This window comes from Hydra vulgaris, chromosome 01 (assembly GCF_038396675.1).
Source record: "Hydra vulgaris chromosome 01, alternate assembly HydraT2T_AEP".
In the NCBI taxonomy this organism is placed as follows: Eukaryota; Metazoa; Cnidaria; class Hydrozoa; order Anthoathecata; family Hydridae; genus Hydra; species Hydra vulgaris.
In genome coordinates this window covers 13192768-13210192 of record NC_088920.1, presented here as the reverse complement: position 1 = coordinate 13210192, position 17425 = coordinate 13192768, and the positions used below count along the sequence as shown (strand labels likewise).

The 17425-nt window shown below is 29.3% G+C and overlaps 1 protein-coding gene across 2 annotated transcripts in view; it reads left to right on the top strand.

Moving 5' to 3' along the window:
- Positions 1-17425, top strand: part of LOC136075119 (uncharacterized) — a 180049-nt gene that overhangs the window by 87087 nt on the left and 75537 nt on the right. The window lies entirely within an intron of this gene.

Sequence of the window (17425 nt, the reverse complement as noted above, 5' to 3'; positions counted from 1 at the left end):
GTTTTTTGAACTTCATAAGAGTGAACTGGTATAAGTTGCAAAAACTTATATAATTGCAAATACAGTTGCAAAAACTTACATAATTGCAAACTGGGAGTAAGTGCAAACTAGCAGGGTCTTTGAGAGCGCCGAAGTCGCCTTAAAAACAGAGTACGGCGCCATTTTTTCAAACCAAAAGGTTAAAACACTTTAGGTTTTTCGAATGCATCAATTATCAATATCTGATACAGCACATTTTATTCTTTTGTACTACCAATTCTCTGTATAAACTAATAAAAACTCATATACTAATTAAAATATTAGTTTTAAAACCAATAAGCAAAAAGCCGATCACCAAAATCTTCGAGAAAGGTAAATTGGGGTTTAAAAATGTAATTTTTGAGCTTTCCTGGCCGCCTAATTATCGATATTATCAACGTAAACTCATACAAAACTAGGTATTCAAATAAACATATACACATAAGCACACACACATATACATACATACTTACATATATTTTATAATATAATGAGATACAACTTCATTCGTCGTTTAAAAAAGAAAGAACTTTTCAATTTTTTTTTAGGGTATTAAATTTTTTAAAGAAGATAGTGCTTTAAATTTTTAAAGAAGATATTGTATTACATTTATTAAAGAAAATAGTGTTTTAAGTTTTTAAAATTGTGTATATGCTAACCAATATGATATGATTTAAGAAAGTACTACCTTACACTTTTTAATTTTTTAAATTTGATACTTTTCTAAAAATTGGAAACTTTTTTTGATAGTAGTTAACAAACTGAATATAAAAAGCATAATTTAAAAAAAAACTGGTTAAAAGATGCTGAGCCAGCATAAAAAGGCAAAAAACGAGCAGTAACAAAAACATTAATAACTTGAGTAGTATTTGAGCTTTAAGCTTCAAATTTTCTAAGCATATTTAGGCCCTTAGTAAAGTTTTAAAAAAATATTAGGCCAAACTAAAATGGCAGAAATAGGGCTGCAACAGACATAAGAAATGATCCACAGAGTTTGTAAAATAGCAGATTCTGACTAAAATAAAAAATATTTTTTATTTATTCTACTACCAGCCTTTTATACAATATCAATGAATAAACTGTGAAAACTTCAAATAACAAGAGTTAATAGTTTTTGAGATATTCGTGTTCTACTATTTAGAAACATTCAAAAAGTAGAAAACTGAGGAAAACAATTTTTAAAATAAAAAAAGTTGTAAACTAAAAAAATTATTCATTAAAAACATCAAAACTGACTATCGCAATACGATTGACCACCATCAATCTCCTGCTCTTTGTCATAATAACCTTTTTTTAGTGATCTTAACGTCTTTCTTCTTTTTTTAGTTCTTTTACTTGACTTTAACTCAATATTTTAGTCAAAGTTTTGTGCACTAAGATTGTAATAATATCGTGGCAATTTAAAAACTTTATATATTGATTTAATGACTTGTTACAATTTTAAGTCAAGCCATGCAAACATTTTTCAAGATGCACCACTTTGGACAAGTCTTGAAAAATTGGTTTTAATTTGCTCATTATAACTTCTGGTAAACTTACTTTAATCTGTAGCTTTTAAGTTTAGTTACTTTATCAGACTGCCACTTGCAGCAACTGCTTTTGCTTTTAGTACAAAATAAGTAACGTGTTTTGTCTGAAGCAAAAGCAGTGCAATAATGCAATGTTGCAATAACAGAGATACGCATCTCTAGTCAATTTGATGTTTTCTCCCTGATTGCCATGCCTACATAATTTTGAAGTGTATTAATGGCTTTATCAGTTAATCATGTCTTTTGACATATTTTTTTATTAATCGATAATATCTTGCTTTATACTTAGCAAAGTGAAGGTTGTATTTTTGTTCAGAAGAAGAAAATACCTCAATGGCTCCAGCTGTTTCCATTGACCCTGCTGATCCAAAATGGTTTATTTGAAAATACGTTTAAATTTCCATTCATCAAATTTTATAAAATACTTTCTTTTATTCCATATTACACAACTTTTGCCAAACTTGGACATCACATAAGTTTTAATAACTTTTTTGTTTTTGTGCGCTACCACAGCAACAACGCCATTAAGGGAAGATTATCCCCTTTTCTGCCAGGTACCATCAACGAAACAGAACAATCAACAAGATTTGATGTATCGTAGATGTATCGTCATATGGTTTTACAAGACTTTGGCTTACTTCCATAGCAGAATTTGTCAAAGTACAAATTGCAGCTTTCTGATATGCGATATGTAACTCGTCATTATCTCAGTTAATATTTTAGGCCATAGGGCGTGGCATGTTCATATTATTTGCAAAGCCTATCATTGATTCTCAGCCACATCCTATTCCATTTGACTGCAAATGTTGACTTCATGACGTTTATTTCCACACTTTTTATTGTTTACTTCAGGAGATGTATAAGAACTATCAATGTTATCACAATGAGTACATTTAACTTTTAAAGACAATGAAAATCTTTTACCAACAACATATTATGTGAAATTTTCAACTTGTACAAATTTGACAAAAGAATTTTGAACAGCTAAATAACAATTTTTTTCAAAAACTATTTTCAGCTGTTTAAAATGCACTAAGGTATAAGGTAATAAGGTAAAAGTTATTTAAATCATAATATTTTTGTTTATTTTTATTCATGATTTGAATTTTCTTTAAAACACTCGTGTCACCAGTTAAAAAAATTTTCAATACAACCTTTTTAGTGTAAAAGTTACCTTGATACTTTCTTTTTCTTTTTCTGTTGTTGTTTTTTTTATAATTTGTCATTAATAATATTAAACTATAAAAATAATTATCTTAACAGTTAGGAAAAACTTGGAAGTTTATTACCAAGAACAGTTTTTAACATGCTTGTAAATCTAACTAAAATAGTAAATCACATTAAAAGGTTGTTTAAGTTTATGACTTATAAAAGGTTGTTTAAGTTTATGACTTATCACTTCGTGGAAACAAAGAGCATGACAGAATAAGTCATTTATAAGACTTTTTTTTTTTTTTCTTTTCTTAAACATTTAAGTAAATCGTTGTACAATAAAATCGTTAACATTTAAATAATAAAATCATACTATAAGAACTTAGTAAAAGATGATATGGCTATACAGGTATTTAATGTTAAAAAAAGAACGTGGAGACTTGCAGAAGACAGCAGGTCTTGTCATTGAGAACCGCTCTTAATTTCCAATCTCAATAAATCATAATCAATTGAAGCTGTATATCTCAATAAAAACTTGACAGCATAAATACATCAAATAATACATGAAATTATTTAACGTTATTTAACAAGACAAAATTATTTCTTAAAGTTTTTTTAAATGAAAGGTAACTCTGTTCCAAAGAGCAACCAAAATATTTTAAAACTATTTTATTTCAAAGACAAAAACTGCTTTAGAGACCAGCAGTAATCACCTATTATAATACTGTTATATTTTTCTCGGTAACTTTCATAATTATATATATTCATAAAATTTTGATGAAAATGCTCACAATGTTCCTCGTTTACAACTTTAAGAGTTTATTACTTTTACTTTTAAAGGAAATGCCTTATCATACATTTTACAAAATTAATTTAGAAATAAATCATAAGCATTAATTACATCTGAGATTGTAAAATTAGATTTCAATCGACGGATTCATTTAATAATTTTTTGAGTTGGCTTCTGGAACTTTCATTTATTTGTCTCATGAATACTGTTGATTTGAGGGTAGTATTATTAGGAGTTACGCTACCAGTAATAAGGAATATAGGAAAATGATCAGTTTAGTCAGTCTTAATTATACCCGTTTTATAACGACTATTACGAAAATTGTTTGGTATTTCGTTATCTAGTAATGCTGATGATATTTTAGTTACTCTTGTTGCTTTGTTTATAAATGGGATGAGAATATATTCGAGAAGAGTATCAATAAAAGATTTTGCAACAATATTTAAAGCATGGTTGAGTAAGTCAATGTTCATGTCTCCGATATGCGCAGAAAAGTTTTAAATGATTGAAAACTACCAGGCTGTCCATAAACGACGTCGTGTATCTAGGGTAGGGAGGGAGACAAGACTTTTGTGACGATCTGTGACAGATTCTTACTTTTTTGACGAGATGTATACAGATTCTAACTTTTTCATGCTTCTATATTATAGATGCATCAAAACGATGCATCTAGCTGAACAGTTAAAAATGGACGGCTTCACAATCAGTATAAGTGGGTTTTACCTTCGTCTCTTACCAACGCGCAGATCAGCTTTTGAAGGCCAGCGTCATGTATCAACGGTACCAGTAAATTTATTAGAGCACAGAATGATCAGCACGCTAAACGTATCGACGGCTTGTTTTTTACTGCTACAATAAAGCACTTAGAATAGTTAGCGTCCATGTTAGGAATTAATGAAGTGTGTTTTTTGAAACAATATGACAAGGCTCGTGTTCCAATCGGTCGACTGCCATCCCGTCATTGCCAAATTCGCATATACACACATATACATAATGTTTTGATCACTATTCCAATTGCCAATTGTAAAGTCTACTACGTGCGCCTTCTCTTATTTGGGTCTTGGAAACTTAACTTCCTAGTCGTATTATTTTTTTATCAGGATAATGGTAGTTTCCGTAGTACTTTCAGTCTTCCGAGTTTTAAAAAAGTTTTGCCCCAGAGACATGTTTACAAACGAGTTGGACGAGTTCCGATGTACATAAAGAAAAATATTATACATAGCATGAGGTTTATTGTACTTAACATTGTGCATAAATGGGTTTCTAAATAAAAATTTTAAATAACTTTCCAAACATTAATTTTTCTCAGAAATTCTGACGATGACAAAAAATTGTAAATATTGAAACTTTGAATAACAATTTTCTTTGGATTTGCGAACTTTGAACATTTGAACAATTTTAATGAGAAAAGCATATTAGCCGGAATAAATATACTATAACTATGGATATACTCGTTTTACCAAAGTACTTTGGCTTTTTTACTTTCATTCGGTCAGTTCTATTTTGTTTCTCCATCCTTGTTGGCGCAGAAAGAAATTGCTTGCTACATCAAAACTCATCGGATAGTAATTATGACTGGGAGAAAGTTTGAATCTGGTCATAATAAGAGAAAAAGAAAGATCGAGGAAGAAAAATACCTCGCCACTCAGACGAATTCAATTTTGCGTCAGCTTAAGCCACTGAGTGATGCAAATACTCAAGAGATTGCTACTTCTAAAGCTGCACATCGTCCTCATCCTGATGATACCTCTCATTTTGAAGATCCACAACCTCAAGATGATCTTGACAATCTTCCTGCGCTTGGAGATGATCCAGATACCCTACCTCATCATTGTGGAGAAGATGATCCAGGTCCAATACAGGTTGAAGAAGATCCAGATATACTACCTCATCATCTTGGAGAAGACGATCCAGGTCCAATACAGCTTGAAGAAGATGATAATGGGATTTATGGCCCTCAACCCAAAGATGATCAACAGCCCCTCTATGTTCCAAAAAATAATCTTGTTGAAGAAAGTATTACGTTTCCATCAACATCACAGTAAGTAGGAAATTATTTTTGTATGAAAACAGTACAGTTCCTGTTATCCGTCACTCGGTTTTCCGAAAATAATTTTTTTTTCCCATTTTTTTTTTAAATTTGTTAATTTACCTTTCCTTTTCATAGTTTTTATTGATATTTTGCATATTTTTGCCTAGTTTTGCGTTATTTAAATAATATAAATACGCACAATCACATTAAGAACTGTAACCTACTAATGCATATAAATTTCCATATCCTAATATAAACTCCATATCCTTGTTATCCGACAATTTTTTCTCTTATCCAACACCCCTTGGTCCCGTATTAGTTGGATAATCGAGACTTTACTGTATAAATCTTTCTTCTCTTATGAAAGATCCAATTCTAATTTCCTTAATTGTTGCATTTCAGAATTAAGGATCCTGCTCTTTAGCCCAAAATCTTAATGAATTCATTAAGAGAAATTCTGGTTCAACAAGGTCATATAAAACTGGAGAAGAAAGATTTGCCAAAAGATGACTATGGACGAAAATTCTCTGTGATGTATTATAAAGGGCATTTTCCAAATGGGGAAACCTATGAAAGAAAATGTTTAGTTTATTCCAAGCATTCAAACAGCATATTTAGTTTTCCTTGCAAAATATTTTCTGTTGGAAAAAAGAGCACAAAATTAACTGAAAATGGATATTCTGATTGGAAACATATAACATCAGATCTCAAGGTCCATGAGAAGTCCGTAAACCACAAGGAATGCTTTATAAAGTGGATGAATTTGGCTGAAAGAATGAAGAAAAATGAGACTGTCAATGAATGTAACTTAAAAAAAATCAAATTAGAAGTGGAGTATTGGCGAAACATTTTGAAGAGAATAATTTCAGTTATAAAATTTCTTGCCTCTCACAATTTAGCATTCCAAGGACACACTGATAAATTATTTTCTAAAGGCAATTGAAATTTTTTGGGCTTGTTTGAAATGATTTCAGAATTTGATCCAATACTTCAAGAGCATCTAAGAAAAATTAAATCACACGAAGTAAGTGATCACTATCTTGGCAAAAACATTCAAAACCTTATTATTCAACTTTTGGGTTCAGAGATAAAGAAATCTATAGTTTCAAATTGTCAGAATGCAAAATATTATTCAATAATTATGGATTGCACTACAGACGTAACTCACCAAGAATAATTAACCGTGGCTCATAGATTTTACAACGGCAAGTTATTTGCAGTTGAAGAGCATTTTATTGGATTTGTTGATGTAAATAGGACAACCGGTGAAGTTTTAACAGAAACTTTCCTGAAACATTTGACAGAAGCAGGTCTAGATATATTAAATTGTCAAGGTAAATTATATGATAATGGAGCAAACATGAAAGGGATTCATTCTGGAGTGCAAAAAAGAATAAGAGACATTAACCCTAGAGCGCTTTTTATGCCATGTAGTGCCCACAGCTTGAATTTGATAGTATGTGAGGGTGCAAAATCTTCTTCAAAAGCAGTGTCATTTTTTGGTTTGGTACAAGAAGTTTATAACTTTTTCTCAGGTTCCAATATCAGATGGGCCATTTTAATGAAATCAGTGCAAACTTTGACTTTGAAGCCACTGTCTGATACTTGATGGGAGCCTCGAGTGGAAAGCTTAAAGACATTAAAATATAAATATTCCAAAGTTTATGATACTTTAGTTGAAATTGCTAACAGTTTAGAGTATGATACATCTATCAAATTTCAGGAAAATAATCTTGCCAAGCAAATGTTCAAATTTACATTCATGATAAGCTTGAGTGTATGGTACGACATATTATTCCAAGTAAATTTGGTCAGCAAAAAAATTCAGTTTCCAGATCTATCAACAGCACAAACCGAAATTGACCAACTACTTGAGTATTTAAATGACTCGTGATAATGGAATTAAGGATGCCAAACTTTATGCTATGGAAATTGCAGAAGAATTAGAAGTAAGCCCTCAGTTTGAAGCTGAAAACACAGTTCGTCCCCAAAAGAAAAAAACTCTTTGCTCCAATCTGCAAATGAACCAATTTTAAATCCAGAAACACAGTATGTGGTGGAAGTTTACAATATACTGGTAGATCAAGTGCTATCATCTTTAACAAGTCGATTTAATCAACTGAAAGAACTTCCTGAGTTTTTGGGATTCTTATATAAAATTCCAGAAGTCACCCAAAATACTGATGCACTTAAGAAACATAGCAAGGATTTAGAGGTTGCCAAATCTGAAGATGGACATTCAGATGTGATTTCAAATCAATTATTTGATGAAATCAAAGCAATATCCAGTATAGTTCCAGGAAAACTGCTCCCTAAGGCACTGATCAAGTTTATTTTAGAAAATCACTACGAATAACCTTTTCAAAATTTAGTTATGGCATTGCGAATTTTATTGACATTGTCACTCACTGTTGCTTCCGCAGAAAGAAGTTTCTCAAAACTTAAATTAATTAAAACCTACTTAAGGTCAAATATGTCACAGTGCAGACTTACAGGCTTAGCTGAGATATCAATTGAAATTGACGAGTTAAAGAACATAGATATTAGTGCATTAGTTAAAACATTTGCTAATATTAAAGGTGTAAAGTCAAGTTTCAATGAAGTCATGACTATAAAAATGATTTAATAAAAATTGTTAAAAAAAAATTTTTCATTTCAGGGGGCTTCACATTTTGATCTTGCCCAGGGCCTCCAAAGTTCAAAGGCAGTCTCTGCTTTAACAAATATCTTTTTAGCTTTATTATTTTTTTCAAGTTAATTATTTTATTATTAAATTCATTTTCTTTACAAAGGTTAAAAGCTATATATAACTGTAAAGATAATAAACAGTTAATAAACAAAAAAATATTTTTAACAAGTTTTTTAACATTGAATTGAGTTATGAATCCAAATGAAAAACAAATCCAAGGAAGCAACTTTATAACCACAACAACAACAGCAAATGTGTGAGCAATAAGTTACAGAGTTTTGTACTACTACTACTATAAACTAAAATCTTTATCAAGCGATTTCAAATTTGAAACAACAATAATTTAGTGTTCGAAAGTTATTTAAAGTTAAAATAAAGAAAAAGTTCCAATTTTTTTGGTGATTTATATTCATGTAAAGAAAATTAATATATAATAATTTCAAATTCATAAGACTTTTTGTTCTTTGGTTTGTCAGCAATTTATTTCTTTTACACAGAGATGAAAATGAATAACAAAAGTTATCTGTTCAGTGTGAGATGAGTTGGAGGTACCTTTGATTATGGCAATCAACTAGATAGAATCCTGGATTTCTTCAACTGCTACACTTGACACTACCACATTATTTAAAGAACTGATTTTAAAATAAAAAGAGAGGTAATAAGCATTCATTCTGAAAGCCTTCTCTTGATAGCGGGTTAACCTTTTCACTACTGAGTTAAAAACAGCAATTGGTCATTCCTTATAAGATGAGCAAATTTTTGAAAATTTTTCGAGTGACCTTCTCAGATTTTCTGGAAGTTTACACCCCTCATAGGTTTTATGGAAAAAAAGATTTTCCTAAAATATCAACTCATTATCTTGAAGCATTCTCAAATTATGGCAATTTGAAATAGTATGTTTAAGTCTAGTTCGAGCAATTTATTTTATCTTTCTCAAAAAAGTCTCGGTTTCAAATCCACATAAACAAAAAACTTGAAAATCCTTGAAATCAATCTGAAACAGTAATCTACCTCAACTTTCAAAAAAAAGATTATTTTTTGTAAATAATTTTTTTTGGCTATCTTGAACTTCAAAGTTATTAAAAAAAAAAACACTTTAAAGAAACAATTTCGATATTATTAATACAAATGAAACCGAAATACACAAGGAAATGTAAGAGTTATGTTATTTTGTGAGAATATAGGAGGTTATAAGTAGCCGTGGCGCAGTGGTGGCGCACTTGCTTCTGAAAAAAAGGATTCGTTATTCAAACCCTGGACAAGTTTTGCGACATCTGTTAGAAAGGAGGCGTGATCTTCCAATCAAATGCTCATCTGCGGTGCTCTGTGATATGACCGTAAGGACATCTTCCAGAACCTAAAAAAAAAAATCATCATTTCTGATGAGTTTTGTAACATCGGATTCAAAGTTATAGAAGTTAGACCCCCTAAAAAAACCTCTAGCCCTAAAATAGTAAACTAAATATTTCTCGGGTGTCCAGTAAATTTAACACTTGAAACTTGTAGGAATGTATCTATAATATATAAAAAAAAAATACAGAAAAAGTTTTTGGATGTCTAGTAGCTGTTGAGATATCTGAATTAAACTTTCTATTATAATAAGATTCTGGAATTGAAAATCGGTCCCGATGAATTTGTTATATAGTTAATATCTTTTAAACCAATGAACATTTTAATGTAAAAATTTATTTATTTATTTATTTTAAAATAGAAATTTAAAAGAAAGTACATTAAGGCTTATATTATTCCAATATATAAACACATTTGAAACTCAAAAAAAAGCCAAGAAACAAATCTCAATTACAATAAAAGAATGTAAAAAATAAAATAATAAATTTTTCTTTTAAATAATAGTCTTAATAGTTTTATTAAACATTTAAAATTTGATGATATTTCTTGAAATTCTTGCTCAGAAGTTTGATAGGTTCTTGCTGATTGACATTGTGCAACCAAAGTATTTACTTCTGCTAAAACGTTTATAACAGAAACCAACAACTGTCTTCTCGCATGGGCCATATAAAGCTTACTCCCTTTTGTTGCATAAATTTTATATAAATATCTGAGTCATCTAAAATTTCTTGTACAATTTCAATGCAAAATTCATTATCATAAACACATGCAAGATGTATTCCAGCATGTAAATGACCCATGTGTTCCGAAGTCCGGGCTTCTTCATTATTAGTTGCATTAACTGTTGTTAAACATGCATCACATTATAAACGTTTCATTTCTAGCTTCCTATCATTGCATGGTATAAAACAGTGATGTGAACGCATTACTGGAAATCTTTTAGAACAAGAGTAGCGGTCATTAAGCTTAGCATTTCCTATATAATCTTTTATATTAGTTTTTAGAAATAATGAATCTAATACCTGTTATACTTTCAGGACGTCATTTAAACATTTTAGTGACAGATAATATTTTGTTATTTTCCAGGCTTGTCTAGTAAGCAAGCTAAAAGTCATTTTACGGCCCCATCAATGCCATCACATGGAATTTTACCACGACTTATTGCAAAAAAAAGGCACTCTGCACGTACTTCATGGTTTTGAAATTGATGACATAGGTTGCTAATGAAATCGTTGGACTGCGTTTTGTGCTATAACACTATTTTTTAATATAAATTAATTTTTTTAATATAAATTAATTTTTTTTCAAAGTAATAAAACATTCCACTGTAATAAGAATGGTTATAATATTTTAATTGTTAAAAAAGGCAAAGAATTTTAATTTATATAGTAATTCGTAACACATAATATTTACAACTAATATTTACATCGTAATACATTAATGAAAAACATTTCAGAAGTCCAAATATAAGTTTTATAAGAAATTTTTAATATAAGTAAATAAATAACGTTTAGTTTATGTCCATTTTGTTTCTGTAAAAGATATGAGCGAAGAAAGCATAACGAATTTATAGTTATCGTATAATCATCATTTAAGGATGTTCTCAACTTAGTTACAAAAAGCCCTGCCGCACTAAAACATCTTTCAGCTTTGACCGACGACGGTGGAATAGTTAACAAAGCATTGTGCATTTGTTCAAATAAATGACTTCCATCAGGTTCTACTAAATTTGTATAATTAGCATATAAAACATCTACCACAGCTAAATGTATGCCATGACAATGACAAACTTGATTATAAATACCCATCAATCATCTCATTTTTTTCATTACATACGATTACATTCATCTGTCATAACAGCAATTATGTGGTTTTTGAGCTGCAAACCGAACTCGCCTAGTTTCTTAATAACAATCTCAACTGGCTTGGTAGTTGGTATTGTGTCTTTTACTCTTATCATACCAATTCACATTTCCGTTTTTCATATGGATATTCATACACATATAACTTCCTTTTTTTTAGGAGCTTTACTCGTCTTATGATAATGAAAATCTCTCATCGTCTTCTATTCTCTTTTTTAAATCACTTTTTAATTTTTCTCTAATCTGGTCAGCATACTCAAGTGTAATACTTTTAATTCCTTGTTTTGTTAATGGCATTTTTAAACCTTAAGCTTTCCATCCTTTCATAATTTCTTCACTATTTGCTAAAGTTTTTAAAATATATCGTTATTTTAACCAAAGCTGTTAACTTTGCAAGAATTAACCCAGAACAAGAATTTTGGTTTTGAAAATAGGATGAAACTATCTTTTGAGAATTATTTTGTGCAACTAATGAGCTTCTTGAAGCAGTTCTAATAAAAGGTCGTGTTTGTATTGCATGTGGTACGTTAAGAATGTAGTTGATAAATACGATTTAAATATCACAATGCTTGCATTTTAAAGTTCGTGAATCGTTTATATTTTCTAATAAACGAACCCAAACCTTAGATTTTCTTTTTTTTGGCTGCACCCATATATCATTGCTGTTGCATAAATTGTGTGATAAATCCTAAATTAATAATATAATTTATAAAAAATCTTTGCAGGTACACTATAATTCAAAACAGAAAATACATTCCCACGAAAATACATCCAAAAAGATTATTATTAACATACCATTATGAAGTAAAACACGAGGATTTAATTTTTTTTAAAGTAATAAATGTAAATATTCAAAATGTTCTTGGAAATTATGGCTTATTCAGTGTCGACGATCCGGTGTATAAAGACGGAAAAACTCTGAAGTGTTTATTTTTGTATAAAACCTATTCCTAATATAAAACGTCAATTAGTCGTTCTATTTCTTCGAATAATCGATTAATTAATCAAATCAAAATTAATCGATAACTCTCCTACTAACAACATTCTCCTTTTTTAACCACTGTTAAAAAAGGAAAATGTTATTAGTGTGACAACTTTATCCTCAAATTCAAAATCATGTTAAAGATATCACTTATATACTATTTTAAGTTTTCTACATTATCACAAATATGAAGCATACAGCTGCGATTCTAAATGTCACGAGCTGTTTTTAATAAAAGTCCTTTATATTTAATGTTACCGGGCACGGCATAAGTAATCAACTTTAAATTTTGATGTACTTGACAGACACAAACTGAATGCCCACAAGATGCACTATCTACTGTTACGCACCATTTTGTAATAATCGCTTTTAAATATGTTGTTTTTGACCATCATTATTACTGAAACAAATTCTTTCTTATCAGGACAAATCCTAGAATATTCGTCACACACGTCATAAAAAAACTTGGTTGTTGTTTTAAGTACTTGTGATATCTTATTTCAAGTAATTTTTTTTACACTCTCTTTAAATACCATTAGACCCCTTTAGTTTATGTGATTTTTTAACCATTGGCTTTGGAACAGAAAAGTGTTCTGCTCTTTATTGTATTTCCCAACTATTTAGTGTTAATTTTATTAGATTTATTTTTAAATTTCTGTTTAATTTAGTAATTTTTTGTTTAATGGCTTCACTAAATAAATCTTGGTCAGTCGATTTTTTCAAATATTCTTTGTTTATTGAACAAAATAAATAATAATTTTAATATTGAAAATTCCAAAATAATTTAAAATTAATATTTGGCAAGAACTTGAGATCTCCTTTAACTAATTTTTTTTCATAACTGGGTTTGTCTCGAATAGACACTGATTTTAACGGAGATACGGTTTGTAGATTTGGGGTCCTAATATCAATGTAATACCCTATGAAAATCCTTTTAGGTGGCAATTGTGTATACGAATTGTGTGCATTAAAATGCATTAAAATCCAATGGACTTATTTGACATTTAAGTTTTTATCCAAAAGTGCTCCTTTCATATACGTATATTATACACAATTACCTACCAAATATTCAACATCTCAATATGGACTTCCATAGACATATACTATTACCAACTTAAAGGATATTCATACGGTATTTCATTGATATTTGGACTCCAAAAAAAGTTAAAGGAGGTCTCGAGTTCTTGCGAAATATTAATTTCAAATTATTAACAAACCAGCATCCTGAATGTTTTATTTTCAATTTTAGAACGAGTCGGAATATATGATGTATGGTTTACAACAAGTTCTACACAATTTTTTGACTTGGGCAAAACTTCATTCTTAAAGCGGTTTTTTCATTGATTGACCGAAGAGATTCTAAGAAAAAAAAACAACAAATCTATACAATCATTACAATTTTTACCAAAAATATAAAACCTTGTATAAACATAAACTGCACGCCCTTAGGAAAGTGTTGGATGCCAATATTGCCGCAATTTTAAAACAATCTTTCCAATTATGGAATTTAATGGAACAAAGACTTATATTTAAAACTTTGTCGGAAGAGAATATTCCAAGAACAATACAAGAACACACATAGCATTTTCTTTTTTTCTTTTTTTTTTTTACCTATAATATATGTAATTATTGGGTATTTAAAAGAGTATATATTATTATATTAAAAAAACTTGTTAAACGCGACTATCACAATTTTTTTTTGCCATTAACATAAAGCAATGACAAAAAAATAACTAAGTAATTTTTTTTGTAAGATTTTTAACAATTACTTACTAAATGTTTAGTTTTATGAAATTTATGTGGGTCACAACAATACCTTTGTGCAAGGTACTTTTTTTCATGATGAAAACATATTTTTTTCATGATGAAAACATTTAAAATTATAACTTTTTTTAAAAAACAACTTTTTTTCATGATGAAAGCATTTAAAATTATATCCATGCATTTTTTTTTTCTTTTTTCCCGAAAGCTTTGAAAAACTCTTTCGCCAACCATTTGAGTAAAGTTTTATTACAATCAAGCTTTAGTAAAACTATGAAGGTTTATTAAAATTAGAAAATTTTTTTCTAAATATAAAATTATATGTTATTTCATTTATCAAAATTAATATAATGTATTTGCATCATACGTATTCAATAACATAAATCAATTATTGCATCATCATAAAAGTAATACTTGGTCACTATTTTTTTTAACCCCACTTAAAAATAATTAACTGTTAAGTTACTTTTTAGTTTCTTGTTTAAAAAAATAAAAAATAAACAAACTTTTACATTAAAATGTTCATCGGTTTTAAAGTGGTACTACCCTATTGTAAACATCAATTAACAAAAAAAAATTTTATTCAAATATTAGCAGTTTGAACATCATAGATCATGAGTATCACTTTTTTTTCTTCAAAAATTAATATAAAGTTTTTAAATTAGTATTCAAAGGCAACATTTTCCAAATCCTTAGCAACGGCCTTAGTAACTGTGTCTGTTTATAGTTTACCCCTAATTTAATGTCTAGTTCCATAAATATAAGTTCAAAATTGACTTACTCTGTTTTGCTCTTTGTTTCTACGAAGTGAAAAGTCATAAACTTAAACAACATTTGATGCGATATACGATTTCAGTTTGTTTAACAAGCATGTTAATAATTATTCTTTTTAATAAACTTCATAATTGTTAAGATAATTATTTTTATAGTTTGCTATTGATAATGGCAATTAAAAAAGCAACAACATAAAAAGCAAGAGAAAATTTCGAAGGAACTTTCACACTAACAAAGTTGTACCAAATTTTATTCAAATGGTGACACCGGTGGTGTAAAAAAAATTCAAGTCATGAACAAAAATAGACAAAAATATTATGAATTAAATGACTTTCACTTTAGAATGCATTTTAAACAGCTGAAATTAACTTTTGAAAAGTACTCTTATTGTCAAATTTGTACAAGCAAGCTGGAAATATCACATAATATGCAGCTGCATAAAGGATTTTCTTTGTCTCTAAAAGTTTATTAAATTCATTGTGATAATATTGATAACTTTTTTACATCTCCTGCAGTAAACAATAAAAAGTGTGGAAATAAACCTCATGAAGTCAATATTCGCAGTTAATGGCATTTCGTGAAATAGGATGTTGCAGAGAATCAATGATACGCTGTGCAAATATTATGAACATGCTACCCTCTTTTAATTATTGAAATATTAACAGAGGTAATGACGAGTTACTTATCGCATATCAGAAAGCTGCAATTTATAGTATGAGAAAATCTGCTATGGAAGTAACACAAAGACTTTTAAAACTAAATAATAATTTATAAAGTCTTGTTGATTGATCTGCTTCTGTTGATGGTACTTGGCAGATAAGGGGATATTCTTTCCTTAATGGTGCTGTTGCTGTGGTAGCGCACAAATATAAAAAAGTTATTGACACTTAAGTGGTGTCCTAGTTTTGCAAAAGTCGTGAAATATGGAATAAAAAAAAGAGTTCTTTAAAATTTGAATAGTGGAAGTTGAAACATATTTGTCAAATAAACCATTCTAGATCAGCAGGTTCAATTGAAGCAGCTCGACCCATTTAAATATTTTCTTCTTCTGTACAAAAATACAAGCTTCGCTATGCTAAGTATCTAGGTCATGGAGATACTAATTCTTTTACAAAAGTAGTTAAGTCAAATCCATATGGAGATTTATTGATTCCAGAAAAACTAGAATGCATAGGTCATTATCAAAAAAGAACAGGTAACAGATGTCGGCAATTGAGAAAAGAATTGAAAAGCGAGATATTATCGGGTGGTAAAAAAATATGCGGAAATGGAAGATTAATAGATAAAGCCATTAATACACTTCAAAATTATGTAGGCATGGCAATTAGGGAAAATACATCAAATTTACTAGAGATGCGTAACTCTAGTCTAGCAATGCAGTGATACAATGTCTTTGCAACATTGTATCACTGCATTGCTTTTGCTTCAGGCGAAACAAATCACTTAATTTGTACTAAAGGCAAAAGTAGTTGCATCAAATGGCAGTCTTATAAAGTAATTAAACATAATGCAAATAAAAGTAAAGTAACTTTGCCAGAAGTTATAATGAGCAAATTAAAAATCAATTTTTTAACAGTTGTCCAAGGTGGAGCATCTTAAAAAGTGTTTGCATGGCTTGACTCAATATTGTAACAAGCCATTCAATCAATTAATTTAGAATCGTTGCCCAAAAAACATCTTTGTGTAAAAAAAAAATGGTTGAAATTGCAGTAAACTCTGCTGTTATTGCACACAATGAAGGAATATTTGGACTTGCTGAAGTTTTTAAATTGCTAGGCATTACACCAGGATACTATTTCAATCTTAGTGCACAGTGATTTGACAAAAAACGTCTAAAAAATATTGAGTTAAAGTCAAATGAAATAGCTAAAAGAAGAAAAAAGACATTAAGATCACTCAAAAAAGGTTATTTTGACAAAGAGCAAGAGGTTGAGGGTGGTCAATTGTATTGTGCTGGCCAGTTTTGATGTTTTTTTAATGATTAATTTTTTTAGTATATAACTTTTTTGATTTTAAAGTTGTTTTTCTCAGTTTTCTACTTCTTGAATATTTCTGAAAACAAGAACACGAATATCTTAGAAACTATTAACTCTTTTTATTTGAAACTTTCATAGTTTATCCTTTGATATTGTAGAAAGAGCTGGTAGCAGAATAAATAAAAAAGTATTTTTATTTCAGTCAGAATCTGCTATTATACATACACTGTGAACCATTTCTTATGTTTGTTGCAGCTCTATAAATGCCATTTTAGTTTGGCCCAATATATTTTTTTTAATTTTACTAGGGGCCCTCGACCAACCATTTAGCTATATGCTTAAAAAATTTGAGGCGTCTCTATTGATATATCTATATCGCGAAAATTAAATCTAACCGAGGGACGAAAAGCACCGGATCATACTAAAATGTCAACATGTGACAATGAAGAATTTTGAAGAAAATTTTCTTAAACATTTTTTAAATGTAATGCCTTTTTACTTATTTTAATT